This window comes from Anastrepha obliqua, unplaced genomic scaffold (genome assembly GCF_027943255.1).
Source record: "Anastrepha obliqua isolate idAnaObli1 unplaced genomic scaffold, idAnaObli1_1.0 ptg000364l, whole genome shotgun sequence".
NCBI lineage: Eukaryota > Metazoa > Arthropoda > Insecta > Diptera > Tephritidae > Anastrepha > Anastrepha obliqua.
Genome location: NW_026562348.1, coordinates 12,501 through 22,500, shown reverse-complemented (window position 1 = coordinate 22,500; position 10,000 = coordinate 12,501). Strand labels below are relative to the sequence as shown.

Below are 10,000 nucleotides of genomic sequence, written 5' to 3'. Positions count from 1 at the left end.
AGAAAGTTATGGAATATAACCTTGGCATATTGGCACTAAAATATATAATAAAGACATTTCAAATCAAACTGAAATGTATTGAAATGAATTTTTCCCATACATTTTTGACAATGTGAGGTGTGCATGGCAAAAAACACTCACGGTGAAGGCATGTGATATAATATGAAAATATCAAAAGTTAACTAACCAATGATATTGAAGCATATAAATCGAATCATAACTATATGAAACTCGAATTTAAGCCATATTAAACTGGTAATATTGTGATTTTATGCCTGGTTTTCCATACGTTAGTTTAAATAGAAAGTTATGGAATATAACCTTGGCATATTGGCACTAAAATATATAATAAAGACATTTCAAATCAAACTGAAATGTATTGAAATGAATTTTTCCCATACATTTTTGACAATGTGAGGTGTGCATGGCAAAAAACACTCACGGTGAAGGCATGTGATATAATATGAAAATATCAAAAGTTAACTAACCAATGATATTGAAGCATATAAATCGAATCATAACTATATGAAACTCGAATTTGAGCCATATTAAACTGGTAATATTGTGATTTTATGCCTGGTTTTCCATACGTTAGTTTAAATAGAGAGTTATGGAATATAACCTTGGCATATTGGCACTAAAATATATAATAAAGACATTTCAAATCAAACTGAAATGTATTGAAATGAATTTTTCCCATACATTTTTGACAATGTGAGGTGTGCATGGCAAAAAACACTCACGGTGAAGGCATGTGATATAATATGAAAATATCAAAAGTTAACTAACCAATGATATTGAAGCATATAAATCGAATCATAACTATATGAAACTCGAATTTGAGCCATATTAAACTGGTAATATTGTGATTTTATTCCTGGTTTTCCATACGTTAGTTTAAATAGAGAGTTATGGAATATAACCTTGGCATATTGGCACTAAAATATATAATAAAGACATTTCAAATCAAACTGAAATGTATTGAAATGAATTTTTCCCATACATTTTTGACAATGTGAGGTGTGCATGGCAAAAAACACTCACGGTGAAGGCATGTGATATAATATGAAAATATCAAAAGTTAACTAACCAATGATATTGAAGCATATAAATCGAATCATAACTATATGAAACTCGAATTTGAGCCATATTAAACTGGTAATATTGTGATTTTATGCCTGGTTTTCCATACGTTAGTTTAAATAGAGAGTTATGGAATATAACCTTGGCATATTGGCACTAAAATATATAATAAAGACATTTCAAATCAAACTGAAATGTATTGAAATGAATTTTTCCCATACATTTTTGACAATGTGAGGTGTGCATGGCAAAAAACACTCACGGTGAAGGCATGTGAAATAATATGAAAATATCAAAAGTTAACTAACCAATGATATTGAAGCATATAAATCGAAGCATAACTATATGAAACTCGAATTTAAGCCATATTAAACTGGTAATATTGTGATTTTATGCCTGGTTTTCCATACGTTAGTTTAAATAGAGAGTTATGGAATATAACCTTGGCATATTGGCACTAAAATATATAATAAAGACATTTCAAATCAAACTGAAATGTATTGAAATGAATTTTTCCCATACATTTTTGACAATGTGAGGTGTGCATGGCAAAAAACACTCACGGTGAAGGCATGTGATATAATATGAAAATATCAAAAGTTAACTAACCAATGATATTGAAGCATATAAATCGAATCATAACTATATGAAACTCGAATTTAAGCCATATTAAACTGGTAATATTGTGATTTTATGCCTGGTTTTCCATACGTTAGTTTAAATAGAAAAAATTTTCGAATATATATACATATATGAAGAATCTATATTCTAATACTAACATGTTATGGAATATAACCTTGGCATATTGGCACTAAAATATATAATAAAGACATTTCAAATCAAACTGAAATGTATTGAAATGAATTTTTCCCATACATTTTTGACAATGTGAGGTGTGCATGGCAAAAAACACTCACGGTGAAGGCATGTGAAATAATATGAAAATATCAAAAGTTAACTAACCAATGATATTGAAGCATATAAATCGAATCATAACTATATGAAACTCGAATTTAAGCCATATTAAACTGGTAATATTGTGATTTTATGCCTGGTTTTCCATACGTTAGTTTAAATAGAAAAAATTTTCGAATATATACATATATGAAGAATTCATATTAGCTATACTAACATGTTATGGAATATAACCTTGGCATATTGGCACTAAAATATATAATAAAGACATTTCAAATCAAACTGAAATGTATTGAAATGAATTTTTCCCATACATTTTTGACAATGTGAGGTGTGCATGGCAAAAAACACTCACGGTGAAGGCATGTGAAATAATATGAAAATATCAAAAGTTAACTAACCAATGATATTGAAGCATATAAATCGAAGCATAACTATATGAAACTCGAATTTAAGCCATATTAAACTGGTAATATTGTGATTTTATGCCTGGTTTTCCATACGTTAGTTTAAATAGAAAAAATTTTCGAATATATATACATATATGAAGAATCTATATTCTAATACTAACATGTTATGGAATATAACCTTGGCATATTGGCACTAAAATATATAATAAAGACATTTCAAATCAAACTGAAATGTATTGAAATGAATTTTTCCCATACATTTTTGACAATGTGAGGTGTGCATGGCAAAAAACACTCACGGTGAAGGCATGTGATATAATATGAAAATATCAAAAGTTAACTAACCAATGATATTGAAACATATAAATCGAATCATAACTATATGAAACTCGAATTTGAGCCATATTAAACTGGTAATATTGTGATTTTATGCCTGGTTTTCCATACGTTAGTTTAAATAGAAAAAAATTCTCGAATATATATACATATATGAAGAATCTATATTCTATACTAACATTTTATGGAATATAACCTTGGCATATTGCCATTAAAATATATAATAAAGACATTTCAAATCAAACTGAAATGTATTGAAATGAATTTTTCCCATACATTTTTGACAATGTGAGGTGTGCATGGCAAAAAACACTCACGGTGAAGGCATGTGATATAATATGAAAATATCAAAAGTTAACTAACCAATGATATTGAAGCATATAAATCGAATCATAACTATATGAAACTCGAATTTGAGCCATATTAAACTGGTAATATTGTGATTTTATGCCTGGTTTTCCATACGTTAGTTTAAATAGAGAGTTATGGAATATAACCTTGGCATATTGGCACTAAAATATATAATAAAGACATTTCAAATCAAACTGAAATGTATTGAAATGAATTTTTCCCATACATTTTTGACAATGTGAGGTGTGCATGGCAAAAAACACTCACGGTGAAGGCATGTGATATAATATGAAAATATCAAAAGTTAACTAACCAATGATATTGAAGCATATAAATCGAATCATAACTATATGAAACTCGAATTTGAGCCATATTAAACTGGTAATATTGTGATTTTATGCCTGGTTTTCCATACGTTAGTTTAAATAGAGAGTTATGGAATATAACCTTGGCATATTGGCACTAAAATATATAATAAAGACATTTCAAATCAAACTGAAATGTATTGAAATGAATTTTTCCCATACATTTTTGACAATGTGAGGTGTGCATGGCAAAAAACACTCACGGTGAAGGCATGTGATATAATATGAAAATATCAAAAGTTAACTAACCAATGATATTGAAGCATATAAATCGAATCATAACTATATGAAACTCGAATTTGAGCCATATTAAACTGGTAATATTGTGATTTTATGCCTGGTTTTCCATACGTTAGTTTAAATAGAGAGTTATGGAATATAACCTTGGCATATTGGCACTAAAATATATAATAAAGACATTTCAAATCAAACTGAAATGTATTGAAATGAATTTTTCCCATACATTTTTGACAATGTGAGGTGTGCATGGCAAAAAACACTCACGGTGAAGGCATGTGATATAATATGAAAATATCAAAAGTTAACTAACCAATGATATTGAAGCATATAAATCGAATCATAACTATATGAAACTCGAATTTGAGCCATATTAAACTGGTAATATTATGATTTTATTCCTGGTTTTCCATACGTTAGTTTAAATAGAAAAAATTTTCGAATATATATACATATATGAAGAATCTATATTCTATACTAACATGTTATGGCATATTGGTGTTATTGTATTTTATTCCTGGTTTTCTATAGTTAGTTTAAATAGAAATAAATTTTTGAATTCAAAATTTTATATTCTATACTAGCATTACATAGAAATTATCCTCAACTGTTTGTTTCTTGTATAAATACAGGAAATTAAACAGATGATGAAGAGAAAAAAATAAGAAAAACAAAAATTTATAAGAAAAATTAAATTTTAAACAAAGGAAAAGAGGAGAAAATTTTTTCAATCATATATATTTATGATTAAAAAATAGAATTATGAAATTATTAATTTCAATTCAAAGAGAAAAATTATGTAATATATGAAATTATTACATTAAAAATGCATTTGAAAAAAAAGTAAAATGTTATTAAGAATGATAAATTATTTGAAAATTGGCAAATATTAAGAAGAAATATCGTTCTTATATTTTTATATAAAATATATAATATAGAGAACGAAAATTCTTTTTCATAAAAAACGGTTTTTGAATTTTGATAAGAAAAGCTAAAGGGGGGTCGCCCCTTTACTTTTTATATACACCGTAATTTATGAAATTTTCAAATATGAAAAACAAAGAAAAATATATAAATACAAATATTATTCTGGTTGATCCTGCCAGTAGTTATATGCTTGTCTCAAAGATTAAGCCATGCATGTCTAAGTACAAACAAATTAAAAGTGAAACCGCAAAAGGCTCATTATATCAGTTATGGTTCCATAGATCGTTAACAGTTACTTGGATAACTGTGGTAATTCTAGAGCTAATACATGCAATATAAACACGGACCTTATGGAACGTGTGCTTTTATTAGACTAAAACCAAGCGATCATTTGATCGTTAAATTGGTTGAACTCTAGATAACTTGCAGATCGTATGGTCCCGTACCGACGACAGATCTTTCAAATGTCTGCCCTATCAACTTTTGATGGTAGTATCTAGGACTACCATGGTTGCAACGGGTAACGGGGAATCAGGGTTCGATTCCGGAGAGGGAGCCTGAGAAACGGCTACCACATCTAAGGAAGGCAGCAGGCGCGTAAATTACCCACTCCCAGTTCGGGGAGGTAGTGACGAAAAATAACAATACAGGACTCATATCCGAGGCCCTGTAATTGGAATGAGTACACTTTAAATCCTTTAACAAGGACCTATTGGAGGGCAAGTCTGGTGCCAGCAGCCGCGGTAATTCCAGCTCCAATAGCGTATATTAAAGTTGTTGCGGTTAAAACGTTCGTAGTTGAATTTGTGCTTCATACGGGTAGTACAACTATATATTGTGGTATGTACATTACCTTATGTATGTAAGCGTATTACCGGTGGAGTTCTTATATATAATTAATACAATGTATTTTTTATATATTCCTCCTATTTAAACCTACTTCAGTGCTCTTCATCGAGTGTTGTTGTGGGCCGGTACAATTACTTTGAACAAATTAGAGTGCTTAAAGCAGGCTCCAAATGCCTGAATATTTTGTGCATGGAATAATGAAATAAGACCTCTGTTCTACTTTCATTGGTTTTTAGATCAAGAGGTAATGATTAATAGAAGCAGTTTGGGGGCATTAGTATTACGACGCGAGAGGTGAAATTCTTGGACCGTCGTAAGACTAACTTAAGCGAAAGCATTTGCCAAAGATGTTTTCATTAATCAAGAACGAAAGTTAGAGGTTCGAAGGCGATCAGATACCGCCCTAGTTCTAACCATAAACGATGCCAGCTAGCAATTGGGTGTAGCTACTACTATGGCTCTCTCAGTCGCTTCCCGGGAAACCAAAGCTTTTGGGCTCCGGGGGAAGTATGGTTGCAAAGCTGAAACTTAAAGGAATTGACGGAAGGGCACCACCAGGAGTGGAGCCTGCGGCTTAATTTGACTCAACACGGGAAAACTTACCAGGTCCGAACATAAGCGTGTAAGACAGATTGATAGCTCTTTCTCGAATCTATGGGTGGTGGTGCATGGCCGTTCTTAGTTCGTGGAGTGATTTGTCTGGTTAATTCCGATAACGAACGAGACTCAAATATATTAAATAGATGCTTTCAGGATTATGATGTTGAAACTTATATAGCCTTCTTTCATGCGTACATCTTGAATGTACAAGTGTTTGAATGTGTTTATATAAGTGGAGTCGTACCTGTTGGTTTGTCCCATTATAAGGACACTAGCTTCTTAAATGGACAAATTGCGTCTAGCAGTAACGAGATTGAGCAATAACAGGTCTGTGATGCCCTTAGATGTCCTGGGCTGCACGCGCGCTACAATGAAAGTATCAACGTGTATTTCCTAGACCGAGAGGTCCGGGTAAACCGCTGAACCACTTTCATGCTTGGGATTGTGAACTGAAACTGTTCACATGAACTTGGAATTCCCAGTAAGTGCGAGTTATTAACTCGCATTGATTAAGTCCCTGCCCTTTGTACATACCGCCCGTCGCTACTACCGATTGAATTATTTAGTGAGGTCTCCGGACGTGATCACTGTGACGCCTCGTGTGTCACGGTTGTTTCGCAAAAGTTGACCGAACTTGATTATTTAGAGGAAGTAAAAGTCGTAACAAGGTTTCCGTAGGTGAACCTGCGGAAGGATCATTATTGTGTTCCATATCCGTAAGAAAAACAAACAAACAAACAAACAAACAGACAAGCAAACAAACGAACAAAAAGAAAAAAAAAAAAAAAAAAAAAAAGAAAAAAAAAAAAAATTTATATAATTATTTTGAATCCATAATTCTTTTTATTCTTTTTCATTCAATTTGTGATCCATCAATTATATCATATTAAATATAATATATGATGGTACATTTTGTAATGTTTTTTCTTATTTTTTTCTTTTAAAAACCTTTAAACATGAAAATAAAAAGTTGTACTTATTATTCATTTGATTGAATGATAAGTTAATTTGTTCACAATAACAAAAGTGGTATATATTTATTATATTATTATATATACATAAAATGATTAAAAAAATACAAAATAATTGAATCATAATAAATACCACCACTGTATTATTGTTGAACTAAGACATTCGCAACTTAATAAAAATGTTTAGAGTTAAATATATTTGATATATATTATTGAAAGAAAATCAATTTATATATTATTAATATTATTTAATTTTACTCTTTCAATTAATATATGCAAAAAAAAATTGACATTTGTTATAAATAAAAATAAATAAAAAAATACTCTAAGCGGTGGATCACTTGGCTCATGGGTCGATGAAGAACGCAGCAAACTGTGCGTCATCGTGTGAACTGCAGGACACATGAACATCGACATTTTGAACGCATATCGCAGTCCATGCTGTTATGTACATTAAATTCAATTTTAAAGTACTGCTTGGACTACATATGGTTGAGGGTTGTAAGACTATGCTAAATAAGTTGCTTATTCTTTTATAAAAATAATTGAATTTAAGCAAATGTGTATATTATTGGATTTTAAATAATTCATAATATTAATAGCAAAAAAAATAAAGATATATAATGAATTTTATTTATTATATATTCTTTAAAAAAAAAATCCTCTCAAATAAAATGAAATGATGAAAATATTGAATCTAAGTATTCTTTACAAAAAATTTTCATATTATTTATATATATATATAAAATAATAATTTATATATGTAATTAAAAGGAGGAATGTCTAGCATAAAAATTAAATTTTTTATTCTAGGATTGCCTCATTTTACATTATTATTATTTTTATATATTTACAATATATAAAAGGAGAAAAGAAAAATAGAGATGAAAAGATGATATAATTTTTTTATTAAATTGTGAGAAGATAAAAAAAGAATATTAAAACAACCTCAACTCATATGGGATTACCCCCTGAATTTAAGCATATTAATGAGGGGAGGAAAAGAAACTAACAAGGATTTTCTTAGTAGCGGCGAGCGAAAAGAAAATAGTTCAGCACTAAGTCACTTTGTCTATATGTCAAATGTGAGATGCAGTGTATGGAATATCTTAATATCTAGTATGAGAAATTAACGATTTAAGTCCTTCTTAAATGAGGCCATTTACCCATAGAGGGTGCCAGGCCCGTATAACGTTAATGATTACTAGAAAGATATTTCCAAAGAGTCGTGTTGCTTGATAGTGCAGCACTAAGTGGGTGGTAAACTCCATCTAAAACTAAATATAACCATGAGACCGATAGTAAACAAGTACCGTGAGGGAAAGTTGAAAAGAACTCTGAATAGAGAGTTAAATAGTACGTGAAACTGCTTAGAGGTTAAGCCCGATGAACCTGAATATCCATTATGAAAAATTCATCATTAAATAATTAAAAAAATAATGTGCATTTTTTTCATATAAGGACATTGTAATCTATTAACATAATAAAGTATTTATCAAAAGATCATTGGTGATATTAAGTTTATTTAAATTAATTTGCTTTTTAAGCATATTAACATAAAATAAATACTAATGATTTGATAAAGTGTTGATAGATTTTATTATATATAATGCTAAAATTCATTTTTTGAATTTTACAAAAAATTTAATATCTATGATATTAATATTTATTTGTATGCATTTATATGATTAACAATGCGAAAGATTCAGGATACCTTCGGGACCCGTCTTGAAACACGGACCAAGGAGTCTAACATATGTGCAAGTCATTGAGTTATATTAAACTTAATGGCATAATTAACTTAACTTAAATATAATGGGATTAATTTTTAGTCTATTTTTTAATAAATAGTCAATTAATTCAATCCCGGGGCGTTCCATATAGTTATGTATAATGATAATTTATTATTATTTATACCTCTAACTGGAGCGTACCTTGAGCATATATGCTGTGACCCGAAAGATGGTGAACTATACTTGATCAGGTTGAAGTCAGGGGAAACCCTGATGGAAGACCGAAACAGTTCTGACGTGCAAATCGATTGTCAGAATTGAGTATAGGGGCGAAAGACCAATCGAACCATCTAGTAGCTGGTTCCCTCCGAAGTTTCCCTCAGGATAGCTGGTGCATTTAAAAATTATATAAAATAATCTTATCTGGTAAAGCGAATGATTAGAGGCCTTAGGGTCGAAACGATTTTAACCTATTCTCAAACTTTAAATGGGTAAGAACCTCACCTTTCTTGATATGAAGGTTGAGGTTATGATATAATGTGCCCAGTGGGCCACTTTTGGTAAGCAGAACTGGCGCTGTGGGATGAACCAAACGTAATGTTACGGTGCCTAAATTAACAACTCATGCAGATACCATGAAAGGCGTTGGTTGCTTAAAACAGCAGGACGGTGGACATGGAAGTCGTAATCCGCTAAGGAGTGTGTAACAACTCACCTGCCGAAGCAACTAGCCCTTAAAATGGATGGCGCTTAAGTTGTATACCTATACATTACCGCTAAAGTAGATGATTTATAAAACAATTTCGATTGATTTATAAATTTTGAAACTTTAGTGAGTAGGAGGGTACAATAGTGTGCTTAGAAGTGTTTGGCGTAAGCCTGCATGGAGCCGCTATTGGTACAGATCTTGGTGGTAGTAGCAAATAATCGAATGAGACCTTGGAGGACTGAAGTGGAGAAGGGTTTCGTGTGAACAGTGGTTGATCACGAGTTAGTCGGTCCTAAGTTCAAGGCGAAAGCCGAAAATTTTCAAGTTTTTAATAAAAAAAAAATATTAATAAAAATATATTTAAAAATAATTAAAATACTTGAATTATTTTGAACGAAAGGGAATACGGTTCCAATTCCGTAACCTGTTGAGTATCCGTTTGTTATTAAAAATGGGCCTTGTGCTCATCCTGGCAACAGGAACGACCATAAAGAAGCCGTCGAGAGATATCGGA

At 30.8% G+C, this 10,000-nt stretch overlaps 2 non-coding genes and 1 pseudogene across 2 annotated transcripts in view; all 3 read left to right on the top strand.

The window, feature by feature from the left end:
• The first annotated feature begins 4,783 nt into the window (after nucleotides 1–4,783).
• LOC129252761 (small subunit ribosomal RNA) lies at nucleotides 4,784–6,774 on the top strand. The gene has a single exon (XR_008583626.1). It is a non-coding gene; the product is annotated as a small subunit ribosomal RNA (ribosomal RNA).
• A 591-nt stretch (nucleotides 6,775–7,365) lies between these two features.
• Nucleotides 7,366–7,546, top strand: LOC129252759 (5.8S ribosomal RNA; annotated as a pseudogene).
• A 442-nt stretch (nucleotides 7,547–7,988) lies between these two features.
• Nucleotides 7,989–10,000, top strand: part of LOC129252762 (large subunit ribosomal RNA) — a 3,987-nt gene continuing 1,975 nt past the window's right edge. The window contains exon 1 of the ribosomal RNA XR_008583627.1: nucleotides 7,989–10,000. This exon is cut by the window's right edge and continues 1,975 nt beyond it. This is a non-coding gene — a ribosomal RNA (large subunit ribosomal RNA).